This window comes from Cupressus sempervirens, chromosome 1, assembly GCF_028749045.1.
Source record: "Cupressus sempervirens isolate cs-2001-9-10 chromosome 1, ASM2874904v1, whole genome shotgun sequence".
NCBI lineage: Eukaryota > Viridiplantae > Streptophyta > Pinopsida > Cupressales > Cupressaceae > Cupressus > Cupressus sempervirens.
The window spans coordinates 102380188-102406428 of NC_143118.1; positions in this window are offsets into that span (position 1 = coordinate 102380188).

The following is a 26241-nucleotide window of genomic DNA, read 5'->3' on the forward strand; positions in this document are numbered from 1 at the left end:
GTTCTATGTAAATGTCATAATCATGAGGCTCATTCCCTTGTAGAAGCCTCTACCATAATGACATTACCTCTAAACCATGCAAAGAATGCAGATGTATGTATGTATGTACGTATTTATATATATGTATGTATGTATATATGTATATATGTATATATATATAGACTAGGAAAAATGGGCAGAGTTAATGTTATTGTTAATGGGCATTATGTGTAGGATTTTGAGGTAAGTCACTTAGCATGGGTTGAGTGAGTTTCATTGTTTTATTATTTGGATTCTAGAATATGTATGCAGCTAGATCAAATTTTTTGTTGTGCTAAGATGTAATAAGCACCTTAAAATAGATATTTGTATACATACATACATACATACATGTATCTATATGTTTGTATATGTATATGTATATTTATATGTATATGTATACACACACACATGTGTGTGTGTCTATGTATGTATACAAAGAGATCTTGTGGATTATGGAGATCAGTGGAGATCTTAAAAAAATTTGTTGTACCCTTATGATCTCTACATCTTGTTGTCATGCCCTTGTGATCTCCATATATGTATGTATGTCATTAGGGAAATAAAATAACATACAAAAGATATGTTATTCCTTGGACTCATAATGCTTCCTAAATTATCAAAGTAAACATAAAAAATATTTTAAAGCTCATTATAACTAGAGAAAGTGGGCACCCTATCCATGATTATTAAAGCCATAAAAAGAAGGTATTAACTTCACCTATTGAGGAGGAATATCTTGAGATGAAAGGTGAAACCATGCCATGACTAATAAATCCACACAAAAAGGCATTGACTTCACCTTGATAACCTACTTTGGAGACCAAAGGCAATATCGCAGTTGTCCATTTGTAATGTCCTTCCCCATGTCCCTCAAGTGACCATGCATTCTTATCTAACCATCTTTGTCCTTCTCAACAAGACATCTAAGAGTTCCCCAACCAAGTGTTCCATAAAACTCAATTTCCCATGCTACAATGGCCACACTTCTTTCTCTAATGAAGAAACATGTTGCATCAAAGAATATCTCCTTCTCTTGCTTCCCTAGAGAATCATAGCTGACTTTGAGCCTCTTTGTGATGTCCTTATGGGGAATTTGGGAATACTTATTCGATGTTTTCTGCTAATTTTAAAAAAAAAAAATTTAGCATGTTGTCACAATTGCGATGGCTTGTTCTGATGGATAGTCATCACTCTCACAACACTATTGTCACACAGTCATCATAATTGGGATGATAAACTAAAAACCTAAGCCATTACATTTGTGATAATTTACTATCACAATTATGACAACATGAAGATGAACTCTTTCTCTTTCCTTCTTCAAAGTTACAATAGCTTTATTGAACACAATTATGACAAACACCCTTTGTGATAGAAAAATTCCTACACTCATCTGACGAGAGCCAATTTGTGGTACTATGGAAATTCAAGCCCAAATGTAGTAGTGATATACATTTATAATGTGCTTGGGTGGTTGGCCTAAGTCAAAAGTAGTGCTAGAAGGTATTGGCTAAAACCTAAACTAAAATGTAACACATAAGAGATACATTTTTCAAAAATAGCTAAGTGTCCCCTTGGTAAGATATGTGTTTTATTTTAGGGTTTAGAGGTTGTCATCCTGGCATAGTTTTATAAAATTGTTATATGTTATCTTCAATTGGGTAGATTAGATTCTTGTATTCACTTTATTGTTATTGTCATCTTCTATCTGTTGATCTCTACACCTAAGTTTCCTATTAGTGTCCAAACACTTAGTCATTTACTAGACAAGGATGGAAGGTCATCACTGGAACCAAGTCATCTAGTAAAGGTCTAGCATATAAGGACTTTTTTATTTTGTATTACATGTCAAGCAAGTCAATGATTGTCATGCACCTTAATTGAGGCTGAGCACATACATAAGTCAAGCATACATAGTTGAGACCGAGTAAATCGCAAGACTTTTTTTTTTTGAGTAAACACAAAAGATCAAGCATGTATAAGCCAAGTGCCAACATGAGTGTTAGTAATGATCGAGCATCAAGACATTCAAATGTTGAGCAATCTATTTTTTTCATATGAGTTTGTAATCACATAGACACCTATGTAAATATTTTTTGGCCAACTTCTATATACATTTAATGATTGTAGAGATAGTTAAGATGAAGATTATGTGTCTTTAAAAAAGGTAATGATCCTAAGGAAAGAATTGAACCAATTAGAAAATCAGAAGGGAAACCACCAAAGAGATGAATATGAATCATTGACTATGATCTAGAATTTTTTAAAAACATCTATTGAAAGAGGAAAACCCTAGGATTATATACATGAAAGAGAATGTGCAAAGTCAAGGAGTGAACAAGGATAAAATAGAGCAAGAAAGGCTAATTCTAAAAGGAGATCAAACAAATGAAATCCAAGTAATGAAGGATATGACAAAGGGATCAGATTGAGACATTGAATAGAGGAGATCATGTATTAGCTTACAAAGAAAACTAAGGGTTAGGTACTGAATCAGTTTTAAAAAATTGAGTTAGGAAAAATCTCTTAACCGATTAATCTCTAACAACTCTATGTAAATCTCCTAACAGGGTCCTTACTTGATTGTAAGTCTAAAGTACTTTGATAGGGTAAGACCTAACTATCTTTATAGCTTTTAATAGGGCAGGCCCCTCATAAGGTAGATCATATATTATGATCAAACATAGTAACCCTAACAAGTTAACTTTATTGTTGCAATAGTGAAGATTTGTGGGTTTTATCCCCACCCCAATTTTACCTTCATAATGAAGTGTTTCTTGGTAATCAAATCATTTGTGTTATGTGTTGAATCTTTGCATCAATATGATATTTTCATTTATATTTTAGCAATATAATTGATGTTATATATGAGATATGAGATGTATTAGGCATGTAATCTATAATTTGGATTTGTAAGTAAAAGTTTAAGATCCTGATTCATCCCCCCACTCAATATCTTGTTGTTAGGGTGTCTCAACCTTGGATAATTCCTATTCTTTTTTTTTTGTAAATGTATTTTTTGTAGATAATTTAATTAAGTGTGAATGTACATGTATAGTTGGCATGTTGATGTGTCAATCCACTTGTATGTGTCGGCATCTTGAATTATGTGTCAGGAGATCATGGCTGAAATGATTATGATGGATTCCTATGATGCATAAGATCTATCTTTGGAAGATTTGATGATGGGTGAAGACGTGAAGACATGTGGTAATTTATCATTGAGTATTGTACACTTGAGTCTTCATGCAAGTTTTCCAAATACTGGTAAAAACCCTAATACGATTGTTCTTTGGAAGTTACCCTAAAAGGGAAAGTGCATGATATAAGAATTTTTAGGGTTGTAGATTGGATAGAGAGAAAGTGTAATGTGGGTATGGTATGTTGCTACTGTATTGGTCTTCCTTGTCCTAAAAGAACTTGCATTGCAAGTGTGTTGTAACCTTTTGTGTTGAAGATAATACAATGTGTAGGTTTTGGAGGGGTGAGGTTGCTTTACCAAAAGGTTTTTCCCCACTAGCATATCTTTGTGTTTATGTGTTTTCTTTCTCTATCTGTCTTATGTATTCATGGTTGATTGCAATATTATTGTTTACATAATATAAAATCTAAAATTTTAAGGATTTAATAGGAAATTTCACAATACTTTCCTTAAAGGATTAGTGTAGGAAGTTGTTTTTGCAACTGAGTTTCCCTACACTTGTTTCCCATTAAATCTATCCAACAATTGGTATCATAGCATCAATTCTCTTGGAAGAAGTCTAAAAACTTGAAAGGATTAGATCTTAGAGATGGAGGAATACCTAATGGGGAAAGTCATTGAGAACCAAATGATTGAAATCTAGATCATATTGTAACAACTTGATGGAGCGAGAGAAGAGTTAAGAAAATCCTTGGCAGAAAGGAAAGAGTTGGAAATTTAGCAAAGTGACACAATATCAAGAAGTTGACATTGAAGGACTATTTGATAGTGGGGAGACTAGTGATAGAAATCCAACAATTGAAGAACTACTAGAGAAGAAAAATATTCTGAGAAAAGAAGTAAAAGAAATCAAGAAAGAATTGGGGAAACTCAATCAATAAGACTATGTGAAGTGATAGAACAAAAGAAGAAAGCTAAAGAAGAAAAAATCATAGCTAAAGAAGATAAAAGACAGATAACAACTAGACTTGTAGAAAGATCATTTGAAGTACATAAGCTCACAAACAATCAATTGGATATGATGAATCAATTGATAACTTCTAATTAGGAAGCAAACATGAAGGACTTAGAGATCACAAGTTTAAGGTCATAGTATGAGCAATTGAGAAATGAGTTAATGATTGAAAAATAACTTCTGGAAAAAATGAACAAACCAAGTGAGGCTATCAAATACTTTGAGGAACTAATGAGATCACCTATGTCAACATAAAATATTTTTGGACTAGGATACAACAAGCACAATTCATCTACTAAAGAAGGAGAATCATCAAAGAGTGGAGAAAAAAGAAATGAAAAATCCAAAGGCAAGCCTACATGTCATCGTTGTGGTAAACTTGGCCATACAACCAATATTTATAGAAGCAAGAATGGTATACAAACTTCTAAACCAAAGTCTATTAGTAATTGATTTAATTGCAAAAAGTTAGGACATCAAGCACATGAATGCAAATCAAAGAAAATTGATTCACTCAATGCATCTAGATTTGAAGGACATTGTTATAACTATCTGAGATATGGACATAGAGCTCATGAGTGTAGATCCAAGGCAAAATCTAATTGGACATTTGGAAAAAGAAAAACAAGAATGAAGAAAAGGTAATACTCATCATTGGGATTACAATACATGGTATAGTTTTCATTATTGTGGAGAATATGGGCACATTCCTTAAAATTACATTAAGATACATGTAAGAGAAAACTACAAGAAATGGTTGAATGGAGAACTAGTTTGTTTTAGTTGTCTCAAAGTTGGGCATGTTAGTAGAAATTGAAAAACTAGAGCACCAACACCAAACAATGGAAATGACAAAGGTAAAGAAAAGGTTAAGGTAAAGAAAACATGGAAATTAATAGTGGAAGTTGGAAGCAGTGGATCAAACAAAGCTGAGACTACCCAATCTAATGGATTAGGTGATCATACCACAACCAATTAAGAGAAGAAGGTATGTAGGAATTGTATATCTAATAATATATATTGCATCAATTCCTAACATAGATTTGTTAAGAGTTCATATCTACATAAGAAAAGATGCATCAAGAATAGATCTATAGAAAGGAAAGTAAAAGAAACATTTACTACATATAGTATCGAGCATTAGTGATCTAGTCTATATTGACCTACCATTGCAGTGTGAACCAAGTAATCGACTAAGTTGATGTGCTGACCAAATGAATTAGTGTTAAATGAGTAAGGTAATTTTTATCATTCTTTACACCCCTCCAGGATTCAAATTTTAAATGTTTACTCGCCAATAGCTAGTGTGTAGAGTTAATATTATTTTAATACCTGATCAAACCTTATAATATGTTCTGCGACCCGCAAGTCTTCCATCGTAGATCTAAGGCAGAACAATGGTTGGCGCTATCTCGCCATGAGAAATTGCATGGTGAATACGTTAGCGACATAGCGCCCTTCTGCCACATGTCCGATGGGTCCCCTTTTTCTCAATTGTTTCTCTAATGTCGGGTTTTGCCAGTTTCACTGTGGGCGCTATGGCGCTATCAAAAAATTTGAGCTTCTCACCCTTAGCGACATAGCACCCTTCTGTCGTGTGTCTGGTGAGTCCCAGGTGTGCCCCGTCAGATATCAACGATGATTGGTTAGACAATTGGCACATGGCCGATTCTTATTGGCTATGCACTGAGAAGTCTAGACAAGGGTGCTCGTCGTTAGATCAGTTTAGATCAATGATGGGCGTTATCTTGCCATGAGAATTTGCACGGTGGATACCATAGAAACATAGCACCTCAGTGACGCATGGCATGTGGGTCTATTTATTTCTTGTGGGCTGGTAGATAAAACAGGTGGCTTGTCTTCCATGGCAGCTATCAGATAGGTTAGAGTACGTAGGCAGATCTGATTGGCCCATCCAATTAACCAGGTATGCAATCTTGCAAAGAGTTTGAGCATTATAGATGTGATTTTGATCCACGGTTGGCATCATGTCACTATTAAGAGTTGCAAGATAGATACCCATAGCAACATAACGCCTCGACAACACGTGGCATAGATGACGTAATGGGCCTGCCCTTCTTCAAAGTGATAGTACATCTCATCTTTCATGGCAATTGTCAGATGGATTAGAATACGGTGTCATTTTCTCATTGGTCCATTCGTCCAGTTCAAGATGCAGTTGTACAATTTTGTGGAGCACCGTAGATCTAAGGCAGATCTACGGCAGGTGCTATCTCACTATGGAGAACTGCGAGGATTTTAACCATAGCGACATAGCACCCTTTCGCCACGTGGATCAGGGGGCTAGGTCTCGCCAAGGTGTGTGTGCCATGGATTGCCAGGTGTCATTCAAGTGTGGTGTAGTTGCTGAGATGGCACCAGGTATGATGGGCTCAAGTAAGAACAAGCCCAGTATTATGATGAGTCTTCATGATCATCAAATTTTAGGAAGATTGATGGTTAGCATTGTCTCACCATTGAAAGTTGCACACTGTATACCATAGTGACATAGAACCTCAGTGACATATGTTAGGTGGGCTCGTTTTATCTCGTGAACCTCAAGGATGATGCTAGGTGTGCTAACAACATTTCGCGGGCCCAGAAGTTGAAAAGCAAAGTGCAAAACATGACAAGCCTTCACAATCGTCAGATTAAGGTAGATCTACGACAGGTGCTATCTTGCTATGGAGAACTACAATAATTTTAACCATAGGGACATAGTGCCTTGATGACACGTGTCTTGCTGGCTCGGCCAAGGTTGATAGTTAACGGCTAGCAGTTAGTGTAACTGTCGCAGCTGGAGTTGGAGGAGTTGGCGCAGTTAGTGATAAGAGATGGTTAACTATGTAGGACTTTTGTGAAGTGGAAAAATAAAAAGAGGCTATTGGTCCATGTGGTCCATCCTGCTTATAGAAATAGGTTGACTCGCTGACTCTGCTGATTCATAAAACAAAAAATGAGGGTAATCGATTTTGTTGCGCGATTTGATCTTCATGATCGATTCCAACTACCATGAAATGAATGCAGAACAAGAAGAACACTCCACCACCCATCTTTTGATCCATCTTCCAGGTCATAGCATAGTTATGGCACCATTTCAATCTTCTCAAGGCCCTATTCCAAATCATTGTGTCTGGATCTGCATCCAGATCAAATTTCCCCTTGATTGTCCTCTGCAGAACTTAATTGCAGGTAGTTGTGAGGTTACTTCAACTGGAAGAGATCTCAGTTATGCCTGAACTATAAAGGCAACTTTTGTAAATTTTGTTAAGGTCGACCTTTCTCTGACTTTTCTCTATTGTTGCTCTACAATTTCAGTGCAAATTCCCCTGTGCCTCTGAACTGTATGATTCTCCACTTATCTACTTCATCCATTAGTATGAAAGTGCAAGAACTCTTTGCCTTTGCCATTATTTTGTGAAAATCTATAATCTGCATGACTATATCTCTGTTGGCTTGTGAATGATATATAAGTGAACCTGTTTCCTTATGTCATTCATCTTGGTTTTATGATCTGCATGTGGTTATTAGATCAAAGCAAGTCTGGATGTGTATATCCTTAGTTTCATTCTAGTTCAGTAGTGCATATATGGGTAGGGATTAGTTTGAACACTCTATTTTGGTGCATCACCTCTTTAGATTAGACTAGGTAGATTTTCTTTCATGCTCTCCTTCTCCCTTTTCCTCTCCAAGAGTAGTTAGGTGCACCCTGATAGTAAGAGGAAGTCGGTCTTCTCTGAAGACTCAACCTCATAGTTCAAGTCCCATAGCTTGGAGGTTGTTTCCATGTTTCACTAGGTTGTCCTCATGCATAGGCCTTGGACAAGGGTGCAAACCTAAGTGACAATAGTTTTTGGCATGCTCGATGGGACAAACTATCAAATATTTAAGGTCTACTGGTGTCAAAGGAAGATTTCAAAACTAATACTGAAGAGATAGTACTAGCTTTAGTATTCAAGCCTTCAAGAGGCTCATTCTTCAAAGTACTTGGTGACTCTGAGCTTAAAATACATATCTGGTTCCAGATCAAAGTTTCAGTGATTCATGCCCAGAGCTGAGACAAGGGCATCTTCTAGAGGTAAGTTTCATTACCAAGAGCTTTCATTATCAAACCCTAGAAGAAGGAGGACTAGAGTATCCTTATCACTAGTTAGGAGTGCAACAGTAACAAATACTCCTACAAGATCTATCTCTACTCCTCCTGTTGTAAGATCTCAACCTAGACTGCCATCAATACATATCAATAGACCACTTGTATATATGGAATTTCCTAGAGCTCATACTTTTGCCACCTTTAATGGTGGGAGCCCTCTCTTATTAGCCCAAAGACATGACATACCAATAGCTGCACTCAAGAGTATACCAGAGTTTACTGGTGAAACTTCTATCTCCCCCTTAGAACACATTCAAGAGGTTGCAAATGTCTGCAATATCCATGGCATTATAGAGGATGATGTTGCAGTTAGGCTCCTAGCCTCATCCTTGAAAGGAAAAGCACTACAATGGTATAGAGGTTTAGCTCATGGTTCTATAATAGATTGGGATGGATTAGGAGCAGGATTGTGCAAACATTTTGAGGATAAAAGTGACTATTTGTAACTTATAGAGTAGTTGACTACTATAAAAAGAGCTTCCCATGAATGTATGATTGATTTTAACTATAGATTTCAAAAGACATGGGATAGAATACCTACTTCAGTGAAACCTACCCCTGGTAATGATTTCTTGCATTACCTTAGAGCTTTTAATAGCGATATTGCCACTATAATCCAAACTATGGGAGGAGATACCTTGCCTAATGCTTATGACATAGCAATAAGGGTGGAAAACATCTTGATACAAGGAGGTAAGTTAGCTCCAAGGCCTCCTTTACCTTTCTTCCCTAATGTTCCAAATCATCAACCAGCAATGGCTCCCCTTCCCACAACTTCTATATCACAACCCCTTACTCCAGTCCCTCAAGCTTCCACATCCTCACATGGGATAGATGAAATCAAGGAGATGATGCAATCTATGATGCAAAACATGGACAAAAGAGAGAAGAACCTTGATAAAAAAATGCAAGATCAAGGGAGGAAGTTAGAAGATCAAGGAAAGAGGCTGGAGGATAATTTCTCTATGATGCAAAAAGTGAGCAACAAAGTGGTGACTTTAGAAAGATAGCAGGCTCAAGGTAGTAAGCCTCATCAATTGCAATATCAAACTCCAAATAGTGGTAGGCCTCCAAATCCTAATCATTGGAACCATTCTTTTGATCAGAGTAGGCAGGGTGGCCTAGGTAGATTTGCTTTCATGCTCTCCTTCTCCCTTTTCCTCTCCAAGAGTAGTTAGGTGCACCCTGATAGTAAGAGGAAGTCGGCCTTCTCCGGAGACTCAACCTCACAATTCAAGTCCCACAGCTTGGAGGTTGTTTCCATGTTTCACTAGGTTGTCCTCGTGCATAGGCCTTGGAAAAGGGTGCAAACCTAAGTGACAACAGTAATAACAATCAAGTATTTATAAGCAAGCATGGAGACCAAGACAGTTGTCAAACACCTACCAAGTATGAGAACATTTATTGTAGACTTAAAATGGAAAGTTGAAGGTATTTATCAAATTTGGGCATACATTTCTATTTACCAAGAGATTTTAGAGCTCACAAGTGATTCAAAGGCGATTAAGGAAAATTTAGTGATGAAGTGAGTGAATCATAGTGAAGTATTAGTGAATTTGATAAAGTGAGTAAGTGTTACTTTTAGTGTTGAGTTAATTCTTTTATGAATTTATTAAAGAAGAATTTGTTTTCAAGAACCCTAGATTGAAATGACATTAGCAAGTGATATGTTGAAAGTTGTCCTCCACCAAATTTTAGTAATAGTGTGAATTTTGAAGAGACTAAAGATGATATTGGTGCCCTATTGTCAATTTCACCTAGAGTTTTGACTATACAAGATATAAGATCCTATTATATGTGAAAAGTAGGAGAAATTGGAGATTTTGAGATAAGATAATCTTATGAGAAGCTATGCAACAATGGAGTACTAAAGAATGAATACAAGATCATTGCTAAGAAAGGGCTTACATGTGCCCTAGGATTTCCAAAAAAAATTAGGGTTGAATGGATAGAGATTGTCCTAAGTCATATTCATTATATAAAAGTATGGTTAGAAGGAGGCATAATCAAGAATAAAAAGATCATAACACGTTGAGTTATTGGATACCATACCTTGGATAGACTGAAGAGCATAAGGAGCATAATATAGAATGAGATTGAAAAATCTACCAAAGCAAAGTGTAATGGTAGAGGAATGTCAATTAATGAGATTGAAGATCCTATGATTGAATTTGCAATACATGTGATAGCACACAATTTCTACTAATCTAGAAGATTGAGCAATGTGTCATGCATTGCAGTAGACCTAGGCTACAATTTTGTTAAAAGGGATCATAGTTATGACCTTGTTAAGCTACAACTACAACAATTGATAGAGAATTTGGGAGAAATTAGGAAAGAAAAGAATAAATCATGTAAGTTTGGATCTTTGTTAATCTATATATTCTTTTATGTAAAAAAAAATTCCTACAATTAGTACTATAGTGTAGGATATGCACAAAACTACTATGGAATAGATAAATAAAATAATAAGTCAGTTGCAAGAGAATTTTGAAGCAATCATGGATAATTGCTTCGATGAATTCAAGAGAAAAATGAAAAATTGAATGAGGATTCCTAAATTTGTTGTACATATATATTTTGATGAGGCATGTTTCATGGTAGACACATATTTCATCAATGCACATGTAATGTTACCTAGAATTTCATTGTTAAAGCCTATGCCTTATGAAATTAATGTTGATGAAGTCACAGCAATAGTGCTTGCACTCTTATTAGAAGATGTTGATGCAAATGTCGAGCCATTCAGCCAATGTGACATAATGAAGATGAATGTAGAGTATAGTGAGCCCAAGATAGAAAAAAAAAGAAAAAGGAAAATTCTTAAGGACAAGGATGATGAAGAAGAAGGGTCAGAACAAATAGCTAAAGCCAAGGAAGGAAAAGGTAAAGAGCTAGTTGTTGCCGAGCCTAAGGAGACTAATCAAAAGAAAGTAATAATTGTAGACCCCAAGATTAAAGCTAGTCCCAAAAAAGGTGTTTAGAATTTCGATACATCTTAGAAGCCTAAAAGGAAAATCATAATAAGATCAAAGACAATCCAACAACCAACTGTTAAATTGTAAGGGACTCAAGTTGTAATTCCTCGCTCGGAGATCCTTGGAACAAACATAAATAAAAGCCAAGATTTTTTTTTTTTTAAACAAGTATGGATGCATATGACAATCAATCATACAAGGATCACAAAGATCACAATGGAAGACTAAACAATCATCCAACACCAACAAATCTCCAAGTGCCACTACTGACCCAAAACGTCAAAGCTATAGAAGTTGCAAACACATTAGAATCTAAAACATCCCAGATTTGAAAGGTCAAACACTAGGGTTTAAGAGCTCCATAGAGGGTATCCCAATCACCTCTTGAAACCCTTTGGTCAAGTCAAAAAGCACTCATTAGTCACCCGAGCAGGTTTTCCCACAAATCCAAGTGATATTTCAAAATAGCCTAGGCTATACTTTACTAGTGTCATACGACATTTCTCTAATAGTCATGTGATACTTTCAAGATTTGGGTGATATAGTTACTAAGTTCATGTAATTCTTTACCAGTATTGCATGAAAGAACTCAAGGGGATGTGTGATACTTTTCACTATCATACAACAGAATTCACTAAAGCATGTGATGCTTTCTAGTATCATATGATAGATCTCCTTTGGGTGTGTAACACTTTCTAGCATCACTCAATGCTGGAACATTGTCACCCAAGAATACAAGAAATATTTTGACAAACAAATAGAGAGATAGAATAGAGAGTAAGAACCTCCACATCAGGGAGTACCAGATCCACAAATAGAGGCTTGGACACAAGAGTAGCAAGACAAAAATACAACTAACCATGTAAACCATAGTAGTATAAGAAAATATGTGGAAAGCAACATCTCAACGAACAGAAACAACTAAACTCTTGTGCGATTCCTCCCTACCGTAATAACATCATAAGACCTAGAAGGCCCTAGCCATCCCCTACACATAACATCCCAAACTATCAACTAGATAGTTGGAGATATCTTATGAGGATGTCACTACTACAACATAATAACATCATAAGAACATGAAGATCTAACATGCTAAATCAATAAAGCAATAGATACTCCAACTAAGTGAATCACATCATCTAGTTATATGCTAACATTGTAATAAAGGAATGCATCAAATAAATTAACATCATCTAAACATGATATCCAAGAATTTCAATTAAAGAATAAATCAAAAGGGAGCATACTCTAGAATCCCAAACATACCAAGTGAACAAGAAGCATTGGTTGCAATTGAAAATAGACTGTCTATCTACACAGATCCCTATCAGTGGTATAGGTAGCTATGCCTCCCAACTATGTGGAACCCATAGATCCACTCCCACCATGTTGATGGAGATAATGATCCAACCATAAACAACATAAAGCAAATGTCCTAGCTAATACTCACACCAGATAGTAAAGAGGACTACAACCAAGATCACGAGACAGTGCAAGTAGATCAAGTCCTGGTCAGACACTCTATGGGTCAACTATGTAAGGGCTATAATGCAGATTAATATGCTTGGAACTCCCAAGATAAAACTAGTTCAAAAACACTCTCAAGGGACTCCCTTGGAAGCCATCACACTAGTGCTAAGAAAACCCAAGAAAATTGGGTGGCACACAAATTGAGGTGGAAACCTCCCAAAAACCAACATTGATGAAAATTAATGAAAATAAAACACATTCACCCCAAGGATGAATATGTAGGGGCTATAATTCAGATTAATATGCTTGGAACTCCCAAGATAAACCTAGTGCAAAAACACTCTCAAGGGACTCCCTTGGAAGCCATCACACTAGTGCAAAGAAAACCCAAGAAAATTGGGTGGCACACAAATTGAGGTGAAAACCTCCCAAAAACCAACATTGATGAAAATTAATGAAAATAAAACACATTCACCCCAAGGATGAATAAGCCACAAAAATCCAATAAAATTTGGGTTTGAACACCGTATGAAAAAATGGCATGCATAATGGTGCAAAACCCCAAAGCCACGTCTTAGAAATTAAGGAAATGTTCATTCTCGTCCAACCAGGAAAAACTAAGAATCAAAAATGGAGGGGAAAACTAGTTTTCAACCTCCTAACATATAGCTACCAGAAATGGAAGTAGAAATAGAGCTGAAACATAAAGACTAGAGAGCCCTACTTGACAGTAGGAAATAACACAATAAAATAAATACCCCGCAAAAGTTGCTGAAAGTCATTGCAATTCAAGGTCTCCCTAAGTTGGATCCAATGAGACCAGTCTCATGAAGATCCTACACTTGTAGCTCCTAAAATGAATGAAAATGCAATCCTACAAAAGAAGATTTGGGAAAAACTCTCAATTTTCTTATTTCCAAAAGTAAGAAGTGAGGAATAAAATTCCTCTTTGGATACTTATTCACTTTTCGAATGAATAATGGATTAGGGCAAATAATTAGGTCAACTAGTTAAACCCTAATTCAACCCAAATGAAAATAGGCTATTCCAAGTAATTGGAATTCAATTACAACAAAGCTATAAGGATTTAAAATTAAATAAAAACAAAGCCTGAAAACCCTTACACCAAAATCACATAATCTCTTAATAACTTTTGTGACAAATGCAAACCTTAAAATTCACAGACATGCTAAAAGTCTAATCACATAATGCACATGATTCTAAATTTATTAAATCACCAAAAGGTTTAATTTAAATAATAAAATAGGGTACATTGACCATACAGGGATGACATTGGCTAGATATGAATAGTTGATTCACTAACTCTATGTGCCACTACTAGGGATATAAATCCTACACATTAAAATAAATGATCAATTGTAATCGCATATAATTACATAGATGAATCAATAAATATATTAAATAACCTAATTTAACCATTTATTTAATTATACTAAAATAATCCATTTACATCACTCACTTTCACATAAAGTATCACAAAGCAAGGATGAAGTGAATAACCATAGCATCAAATCCAACATATAAATGTAATTAGAGGATATGTCCAAGTACTGATTAACTAGATATCATCAAAAGGCATCATCATGCAAATATGATCAACTGAATAACTTAGTAATCTAATATCTATGATACTAGAAATTGAACTATAACATTTGTCCATCAGGTAATCTCAAATGTAAAAATAAAATGAGTAATAAGTATCTCTCAGATCAAAATATAACAAGGTACGGACTGCAACCACAAGAGGTACTACATCCTCCCCCACTAGGCATAAGCTTACTTCTAGAAGCCTACATAAATATAGGGGTACAAATCTCTCAATTGTGTAGAATCTTCCCAAGTAGCAAAAGTCTCATCGCTCAAGTCCAACTAGACCCTTACTTTCTCTATGTCCTAACTTCTCAAAGTCAATCTCGAGTGGTCTCTATTGGTAAACAGATTTGTTCTTTTATATTATTACTCTTTATTACCCAATTAAGAACAATATCTGATCACAAACAATTGGAAAGCCTCCTGTGAATAATTTAGCTTTCCTCTAAATTGATAGGTACAGCTCCCTAAAACAAATTTGCAATGAATTTTGTTTTCTTCCTAAACTACTTTGTGGTATGTTCTTAACCCAAGAACAGTAGAGGAATAACCAAGTTAGACCTAGATTAAATCCAACTCAGGCAGATAATAACTTCTCAATACTGAAATAAATTCATGTACCCACACATCTTATGAATCCATAAATCCATTCACATAATCAACTGATGCTAAACTAAGTCAAACTCAAATTTGAAATACAATTGATGAATTGGGAAAAAATAATAGAATCCTTTCATCAAATGAATTATAACAATACTTATTACATTAATTTGTACTCTGGAAAATGAGGGGAATGAAACTTTGTTCTTCCTTAGTTCTCTGCAATACAGAAAGGAAATACTAACTAATCACAATACGTACTAGAATGGAAAATGATTTGAAATAAAATACCATTCAATTGTCTCTACAACAAATAGTACTTCACACCCTTCATTAGTCTTTCAACTTCATACATATAGATTTTGAGAGATGACCATTACACTAGGAATTTTAATCGGTTCATCTTCTGAGGAGACAAATGGCAAGATGCCAGTTTTTCATATTACAAAATTTACAAAATTGGTAGAAGCTACAAAAGAAAGTGAAAAGGAGGCATCATCAAATCATTTAGACTTCTTTCCCTTTTCAAATTTCGCCCTATATGCCTTAGAAGCAACTATAATGGGAACTAATTCCTCATGACTAGGCACATGTACATTAGTGAATCTTAAGAGCCATTTGGAATGTTCTCAAGCCAACTCTTTCACCAAATTTAGATGTCTTAATTCTTCAATAGCTACATGTATGCATCCACCTAGTGTTTGTAGCTCTATCACTCTATTTTGAACGCTTGAAGTCATTCCTGACAGGTTACTTAAATACATGGAGAAGTTGTTCTTCATTACCTCTACTCCAATAAGGGCTCTCCCTTGACTGCTAGTTTGTGGATCAGTGTGTAATACTTTCATCAGTTCAAATGCCCTATGTTGAGTTATCTTCACTTTATCTTCTATTTCCTTGAGTCCTTTTTCAACTTCTTGAATCATCTCTAGCTTGAATTGCATACCCTGAAGCCTTTCAAATAGGGGTTCAGTTCCTTTCTTCAAAATCTTTACTTCAACCACCTCCTTTTCCTTCATTTGGATAATCATTTTCAGGAGAGAAATACACTCATCACATATGGCTTTCTCTGTGGTCAAAGTGTGTTGATTAGACGAGATATTATCTTTCTCAGTCTCCAATCGAAGGATAACATTCCCAATTTGACCAATCAAAGCAACTCCATCTGCATTGAGTTTATCAATCCACTCTTTCCCAATCTAACCAAAATGTCTATCTTTCTAGAGCTATGAGATGAAAGCTTACACTTCCTTTGTTGTAGGATTTTTAGTAGCAGGCTCACCAGTAATGGTTGCCAATGGAACAACTAGTTGCCTGATGAATCTTTTGAGTTCTTCTATCTTAGCTTTCATCTTAATCTTTGATAATTTGAGGTTTTCTAACTGACCTTCTATTATCTCATTGCCTGATCTCCATAAGCCAACTTTTGTATCATGTCTAGCCTCTCCAAGATCAATTGAATGTAGATTGAAGTCTTCAGGTGTCATCTCCTCAATCCACCCTATTTTATTTGGTTTTGTAATCTCCATAGTCAAATGTCTAGTTTCTAGATCCTGCCCAAGTATGGACAAAGTTTTCTGCTTCTTAGCTTTTATTATGGTTGATCCAGAGTGTACCACTTGAGACACAACATCCTTTGTAGGAACACTTTCATCTTTCCTCTTTCTTTTTCTTTCTAAGGTGTCTTCAAGCCAGGACTTCGTACCAATCACCTTAGAAGCCATTCCAAGTGACTCTATGCTAAACATTTTCTTCTTTACTAGAGTCATTGCTATTGTTGTTGTAGAGAAGGGGTTCTTCGGATCTTGAGAGAGGAGTTGAGATGAACCTAAGACATTCTCTTCTTCTTGAGTTCTCTTTGCAACTTCATCAGATTCAGTGGACTCGCTATTGCTGCTCTTATCATCTCCAATCTCTACTATCTAGATGGGAGAACCAGTTGGCTTCAAAAGAGAAGCACCTGCAGATGGATTTGGGCTATGATGTGTGTGCTAAAATGTTGTCACACTTCTATGAATCATTACATGTAAGAAAACTCAAGAATGAGCCCTCACAAATCGATCCATAGCTCTCTACTCATAGAGTGCAAGGGTTTGCAATGGAGGCCCTCAGTTTGACCTATTTTTGTGCCCATGCAAGTACACCATGAGATGAGAGATTCAAAGAGGAAAAGCAAGAATGCTAGTCTCCATGATCTTCAAATATGCATGAAAATAAGATCTAATCTATGAAATCAAAATCTAATCTATAAATGCAAGATCTAAGCTAAAAGCCCATGATGGGTGCAAGAGAGAAAAAGACAAGAAAATAGAAGTTCTCCACAAAAAGCTTTTGTATTCAAACTCCTTCAAAAATTGATCTTCAAACCTGCAGCATAACGATAGCATAATCATGGGTGTCTAACATGAGGAGATGGCTCTCCCTTATAAAGGAAATTATGGAGGTGAGAGGCTTCTCACAACCAATATGGAATAATAGAGCTTGATCCATGTGAGACAAAATTCCACCAATGAGAAAAGAGGAGTGGTTGAGAAGAAAGTGGTGATCCATGTGAGACAAGATTCCACCAATTAGAAAAGAGGAGTGGTTGAGGAGAAAGTGGAAAGATAAATCCCATTTAGATCACATTTTTAAGTGTAGAGAAATTAAATAAAAAGAATTTATTTTATTTCCTTTTTTCATCAAAAGAGATATTTAAGTGGGATTTTTATTTAATTAAAAGGGAGCAAGTTCTTTTTAATTAAATAGAAGATATTTAATTAAATCAAAAGAGAGGTTTTTCTCTTAATTAATTAAATGTGGATGAACTGTTTAATTAAAAGAGAGGTTTTCTTTTAATTAAATGGGGATTTTATTTTATTTAATTAAAAGAGAAGATTTTATTTTAATTAAATAAAACTTGGAATAAAATGATCAATCTTAGAAATGAAATAAATCGAATTTGATCAAGGAAATTGATTTGAATATATTACAAACCATTGATTCAAAAAATTTGATAAATTGATAAATTGAATAATGGGGCCCCATAGTCTAGGCAACCATTTTTGGGTGCATACATTTTCCCCTCTTTGACTAATGTGTGATCGATTCGGGAACACATGTAGTCAAAGAAAGAAATTGAAGTGTGAGGTCAATTTGGGATCACAAAACAACCCAGATGTGTGGTCGACTCGGGAACACATCAGGACAAAGAATACAAATAAATTTTAACTTGAAAAAGTCGAGGATAAAATTGATAAAACTGAATCAAGGATTGAAATTGATAATTACTGCCCCCTCATGATCGAAATCGAAATGAGATAGAGGAGAAACAACAAATTGATAAATTTGATCAAATCGAACAAAAGATAAGGTTCTTGATGTAAGATGAAAGATATAAGAATCATAGAACCAAGGTAGATCATCAAGCATGAAATATTATGCCCCAAAGGTGATTTAGAAGAAAAGAAGTGGGGAAAAAGAAAATGGAAGATAGAAGTTTGAAAGATATCGAAAGAAATAGAAATAAGAAAAGAAAATGCTCCAAAAATCAATCAACTATTTAAGATAGAAATTTGGATTGAGATCACGAAAGAAAATAAGGAAATGAAGATCAAAATGTGACCACAATTGATTAAATTTCCACAATAAAGATGAAAGGAGAACCCTCTCAAACTCATAATGCAGCCTAAAAATGCAAACTAACATGAAGTCTAATAATGCAAGCTACATGAAATGCAATGGTGTACTTGCAAAAGAGCAACTGTAACATAGGATTTTGTGTTCATCATTCATTAGAGAATGTAAAAGAACTTATTTTCATCATTGGGCCATTATTAACGGACATCGAAAAATCACACAATCATCACTAGTTACAAATGTAACTATGAAGATATGAATGTGATTTATATTGGATTGAAATGTGGAAAGATTCTAACATAAGAATCAAAGACATAAAGGTCAAGATGACTTCGATGTTAGCTTACCCAATTTAATATAGAAAAACTATGCTCGCATCAAGGCATAGATGCCAAGATGACTATAAGAATGGTTGTGCAAAAACAATCAAGGATGATGTCTCAAATCTCCTAAGTGTTTCAAGGGGACAACAAAAGACACTCTGGAGTTCAAGACCACACCCACAAGCAAAAAAAAAACAAAAAAAAACATGTCCCATGCCCCAAGTCCTTTAGCGATGCATACCAGAGAGACTTATCAGACAAGGACACTCAACAAAAATCAATAACAGTCAGCACACAAAGAAAAGATCATGACATAAGTCAAGCATTAAGTGTTGCGTTTAAAAATTTAAGTGTGTTAACTGATACTGAGTTCTGAGGACAAGGATCAAATGCTTGCAGGAAGGTAAGGTCACATGATGATACTGGGTAAGACCAAACCAATAAGTGTTGAAAAACACTCAATGTCAATGGGTGTTGAAAAACACCATTTGCGAGGTGTCCTAAAGACTCACACATCTAAGAAACCAAAGCTAGCATAGTTATGCCCCCTAGACAAAGACCAATTCCAAAGCAAGGTAACAAGGACAAGGCAAGGTGGAGAAAGGCTAAGTGTCGAGGACATGTGCTAAGAAACAGGGGTGCAAAGGCCTCAAGTAGCGCCCGTTTCCAAGTTTTCACCACTTGGATTTTTTTTATTTTTTTTATTTTTTATTTTTTATTTTTTTGGTTTTTTTTTGCTACCAAGGCGCCTGTTTCCAGGTTTTCACCAAGGCACTTTTTCTATTTTTTTTGAATTTTTGAATTTTTTTTTTTTTTTTTTTTGTATTTTTGGAATATATAATTTTTTTGAAGATACATCAAAGTGCCTTTTGCTAGGTTGTCACTAAGATGATCATTTTTTCAGGACATTTTTCAATTTTTAGAATTTTTACAATATATATCATTTTTTTGGATTTTTTAAATATATCAATTTTTTTGAATTTTTTTTTTCAGGATCAATAAATATGTACAAAGATACCCCTAGACAGAATGGGCATTATGGATAGAACTTCTTCAAGTGCAAGACATTGATAGGATCAGGGAGCTGCTCTCCCTCTACTGTAGATAGTAAATAGGCACCTGAACCAAAAGCTGTTGTAATAATGTAAGGTCCAAGCCAATTAGGTTCAAACTTACCCTTTTGATCTCTATTCTGTTGATTCTTATGATTCACACGTAGGACAAGATCTCCCACTTGAAACTCTCTAGGGTGAACCTTTTTGTTGAATGCTTTTGACATGCGCTTTTGATAGACTCTCATATGGTCAAATGATGCTTGGAATTTCTCATCTAAAAGTTCTAACTCTTGAAGTCTCATGGCACGGTAGTCTTCATCTGTAACTAGACCTTTGAGAGAAACTCTAAGTGAAGGAATTTCAACCTCTAAAGGTAACACTGCTTCAGCACCATATGTAAGAGCAAAAGGAGTAGCCCCAGTAGGAGTGTGAATACTCGTTCTATAGGCCCACAAAGCTGGATTTATTTGTAAATGCCAATCTCTACCATTCTTATGAACTATTCTGTGCAAGATTTTAAGAATGGTTTTGTTTGATGCTTCTGCTTGACCATTCCCTTGTGGGAAATAAATAGAGGACCAATGTTGTTTTATCTTGAACTTCTTACAGAGTTGCTTAAGGTCCTTATTTTTAAACTAACCTCCATTGTCAGTGATAATCTCAGAAGGCACTCCATATCTACAAATAATATGATTCAAAATAAATAGATAAATTGTCTTTCCAGAGGCAACAAAAAGTGGGACAGCTTCTACCCATTTAGTGAAATAATCAGTGGCAGTAATAATAAACTTGTGTCCAGATGACGAGTTGGGATGAATTTTCCCAACAAGATCAAAGGCCCACCGTTGAAATGGCCAATGAGATATAGAAGGAATGAGCTCCCTACTTGGAGTATGTATCAGGTTACCATGTTTTTGACATTTTTCACATGACTTTGTAAAAGCTACTGCATCAATCTGCATTATGGGCCAATAGTATCCTGCCCTAAGCAATCTTCGAGCCATGGCAAGACCATTAGAATGTCCACCACAGATACCCTCATGGATGTCAACTAAAGCTTGATCAGATTCATCCTTTTCTAAGCATCTAAGAAGTGTTCCATCTAGACCCTTCCTATACAAATCACCAGAGATAAGGGAGTGATGAGAGGCATTTCGAATAAGGTTTCTGCGTTCAGATTGGTTAAAGGTTTCAGGTATAATCCCATCATGAATGTATGAGTAAATGGCACCATAACGAGATGACTCATGACCAACAAGGGTACAAATAACATGACTTTCTTGAGATTCATAGATAGGGTGATGTATCTCTTCCACCAGGAATTCAAATCTTGATTCATGTTACTCTAATTGAAGAAGTGAAGCAAGTGTAGCCATAGCATCAGCTTCCTTATTTTCTATTCGAGGAATTTTTTGAAATGAGACAAATGTGAAGTAGAGTCTCAAGGAATCAACCATTTTCTTGTAAGGGACCAATTTATCATTTTTTGTTAGACAATCATCATTGACTTGGTTGATTATCAGCTGTGAATCTCCATAGATGTGTAACTCTATAATTCTCCATTCTATGGCCATCTTAAGTCCATTTGTTAAAGCTTCATATTCAAAAATATTGTTTGTACATGGGAATAATAACTTGTAAGATTTAGGAATTGTGTACCCATGAGGAGAAACAAAGAACACACCAACTCCTGAACCATTTTGCATAAAAGACCCATCAAAGAACATCTTCCATGTTCTTTCAGTCAGATACATGAGGTGCTCATCTAGGAAATCAACTTGAATAGGTGCATCATCTTGTAGTGGAAAATCAGCCAATTGATCTGCTATAACTTGTCCTTTGATTGTTTTACGCTCAATGTACTCTATGTCAAACTCTGAAAGAATCATCATCCATTTAGCAAGTCTACTTGTGAGAGCAACCTTACATAGTAAGTACTTGAGTGGATCTATTTTTTCTATGAGCTGTATAGTGTGCGCAAGCATATAATGTCACAACTTTTGGGAAGCAAACACAACTGCAAGGAAAGCTTTCTCAATACTAGTGTAATTAACCTCATATGAAACAAGAGTACGACTAATATAGTATATTGCTCTTTCTTTCCCATGTTCATCAAGTTGAGTTAATAATGCCCCCAAGGTAGATTCTGTTGCTGAAACATATAGGATAAGTGGTTTTCCTGGGATAGGAGGCATTAAAATAGGAGGATTTGTCAAGTATTTCTTGATCTGGTCCATGCTCTGTTGACATTCATCATTCCATACACATTTGACTCCTTTATGTAAGTTCTTGTTGAAAGGTTGAGCTCTGTCTGCCAATTGTGAAATAAACCTTCGTATAGATTGAAGACGTCCTTGAAGACTCCTCATTTGACTAATGTTTTTAGGAGGTGGCATATCCACAATTGCTTGAACCTTTTCTGGATCCACCTCTATCCCTTTTGCTGAAATAATGAATCCTAGTAATTTGCCAGAGGTAACTCCAAATGCACACTTTTTAAGATTTAACCTTAGTTGAAATTGTTCCATACGATCTAGAATGACTTCTAAATCATCTAAGTGTGTGTCTCTTTTCTTAGACTTGACCAAGGTTTCATCCACATAATCTTCCATGTTTTTATGCATCATATCATGAAAAATAGTTGTCATAGCTCGTTGATAGGTAGCTCTTGCATTTTTTATCCAAAAGGCATAACATTCCAACAATAGGTACCCCATGCACATGTAAATGCAGTCTTTTCTTGGTCTTCAGGAGCTATCTTAATCTGATTATATCCAGAAAAACCATCCATTAAGGAATAAATCTCATAACCTGTAGTCATATCCACTATCATGTCTATATTAGGAAGTGGAAAATCATCCTTTGGGCATGCTTTATTAACATCTCTAAAATCTGTGCAAACTCGAATGGTTTTGTCATGTTCTGAAACTGGTACAATGTTTGATATCCATTCAACATAGGCAATAGCTCTTATGAATTTTGCAGCAAGAAGTTTCTCTAATTCTGCCTTAACTAAGAGAGCTATGTGAGGATGCATTTTTCTTAGTTTTTTCTTAACTGGTTTAACACCTAGAGCTATGGATAAGTGATGCATAATAAGATTAGTGTCCAACCCTGGCATATCTGAATAAGTCCATGCAAAATTAATCTTCATTTCTTGTAAGAATTTAGTATAAGCTTCTTGTTCTTGTGATGACAAAGACTGTGCCAAATGTACCATTTGCAGAGCTTCATCCGTACCCAAATTGACTGCTTGTGTTGGTTCAATAAGTACTGAAGATCTATCTTGAAAATAACTAGGAAGAGAATCAAGTACCTCATCTTTAGGTGCCTCAAAGAGGTTTTCACCCTTGGATACGTCCTTTCTTTTTACTTTTTTTGGTTCTAACACTACCACATAGTGGTTTTCACTTTCAGAACTCTTTTTCTTTTTCTTTTCTTTTATCTTTATTTTGCGACTAAGGTACTTGATATCTGGCTCTGTCATACTAGCAGCTGCTTCACTGGTGGAAGAGACTACAGGTTCAATGGCATTCAAATAACAGGCTATTTCATAGTCATTTTGAAATGTTAAGATCTCAGGTTCTTGGTTGCATTGGGACCAATCAATTAGATCAGGATGAACAAGGGATAAATCAATGATAGGTTCAAGATTGTGAATATGGATGATATCTCTAGTGTTTGAAGATTCAAGGTCTGTCAAGTAACTTCCTAAACTACCCAAATCAAGATTCGTCCTCACAAGCGAAGAATCGTCCACTAAGGCAACATGCGAGTTCAAATCCTCTAATCCTACATATGATTCATTGACTAACTCAGTTTGAGAACTATATGTATGAACAACATCAACATCCATATCAACTATGGAAGATTCTGAGAAAGAATCCCATTCATACTCATTAGAATCTGTTTCAAAGTCTCGACTAGGATGCTTACACCATGAATGCTTGGGATGTCTAGATGTGGAAGCTTCAATATCATCAAGAGTCACGCTTTCTTGTTCTAAATTGGCAACTATCTCATGAGATACTAGATTATTTGAATCTCCCCAAAGGAGATTAGTAGAAGGGACCCAATCTTCACACATATCTTGTTGGTTTGCTAAATTAGGTAGGTATTCTTGTTCTTCTTCACTATTTGACTTATCAAGGATAGAAGCAACATTCTTACTTTGATCCACATAACCTAGGCCAACTGAATTCTTAGACTTGCATCCAAAAAGTTGATGATCAAGAGGTTCAGCCCTAGCATCCAATCTATTACTAAGAGGACCATGTCCAGGATAACCCATTTTCTTGACAAAAGAATACCCTCTTCCATAAGCATTAGGTGAAGGAGTGAAATCTTCATTGTGCAAATACTTCTCTTCTCTATAAATCCAATCTCTAATAGCCACATCTTCCTTCTCATCTTGAATAGGCACTGACGACTGTACAAATGTGTCAAACAATGTCATAGCTAAAGAAGAAGGTTTCATCTCTTGTGAAGGTTTACCATAAGACCTAGGTGAAACTGGTAATGCAGCGAGGGAGTTGAGTTGATATCCCCCCATGCCAAAGTCTATGGACTTAAACTTGTTCTTGCGATCAATTAAAACTGCATTAAAATCATCTGCTTGTCTATTAAGGGGAACATGAGTACTTTCTCAAATCGAGTTGATAGACAAAGTATTATCCCCAGGAATGCATATCTCTGTTCCATTGTAAGGAAACTTGACACACTAATGATAAGTAGATGGTACTACTTGCATATCATGAATCCATGGTCTCCCAAGCAAAATGTTGTATGCAAGGGGTCTAGCATCAACTATTTGGAACAAAACATATTTTTCCATGGGGCCAATCCTAACAGGAAGGACAGCCAACCCCTTTGAACTTCTCTCTGCCTCATCATAAGCTTTGATAGTAATCCTTCTTTTGCTATCAATAACATGTTCAGAATAACCCAATGTCTTTAAAAGACTCAAAGAATGAATATTAAGCCCAGCACCCCCATCTATCAACACACGCCTAACACGGGTCCAATGTATCATAACCTCAATATGAAGGGCAAGATTGTGCGGATGACTCAAAGATTTATCATCTTCCTCCGAAAAGGAAAGATGATGAGGGCTTGCAATATGATTAACCATGTTTTGGAATTGATCAACGTCTAAATTATTGGGGACATTCGCCATGTGCAAAGCATCCTCAAGAACCTGTTTATGTCTTGGAGATAACTCTAAAAGCTCAAAAATTGAAATCTGAGCAGGAGTTCTTTTCAATTGATCAACAAGATTATAATTTGACTCGGGATTAACCATTGGTTTTGAAGGAACATTCTTGGATTGCACTTGTTTTGGTTTACTTGGTTGGTTTGAACTAGGTCCTTTGATAACAAGGGGACCTTGACTTTGTGTAACAGCATTGAGACTTTGAGAAGACACTTGCTTAGGTTTACTTGACTAGTTTGAATTGGGCCCTCTAATGATAAGGGGACCTTGAGATGACTCTCTAGAGTGAGTACCCCTTAACACCAACATAGGTTTTTCACCAAAGGTAGGAGAATTCAAATTTAAATTATAACCATTGGGATCTTTATCTTCCATCATGTTGACACTTTCTTCTACAACCTCAAGCATAGTGATAACATTTTCTGCATTTGAATAAGTGTAATTGATTGCAGCCTTGCCATTCTTAGGTTGGGAAGCTTCCCCTTTCTCATACTTGGGCAAAGGCTCTTTGAATGCTGTGTGATCAGCATTGGTATTTAGTCCATCTATTTTAAGTTTTCCATTCTCAATAAGATCTTGAACAATATGCTTGAATCTCCCACATTTTTCAATATTGTGTCCAATGCCATTGGGAAGCTTGCAATAAGCCTTCTCATCCCACCACCATGGCTTAACTTCAGGTATATAGAACTTTGTAGCATCATAAGGGTGCACAAGATCACGTGCAAGGAGCTTTGTAAATATCTCTTCATATGTCTCACCGAATTGGGTGAAGTTACGTTTCTCTCCTTTAGGCCTTTCTTGATATCTTGGCTTGTTACTATGTTGATTAGCACTAGCCAAATGGAGAACAACTTGGTATTTAGGATTTGAGGAATCCACAACTCCATCATTGACCACTTGTTTGTTCTTATTCCAATTGATGTTCTTTCCTTTATCTTTTTTGTTGTTGTTATTATGACCATTATTGTTGTTGTTTCCATTTTTGGTCACAATACCTTGCTCTCTCAAAACATCCTCAATTCTAAATGTAGCTTCAATCA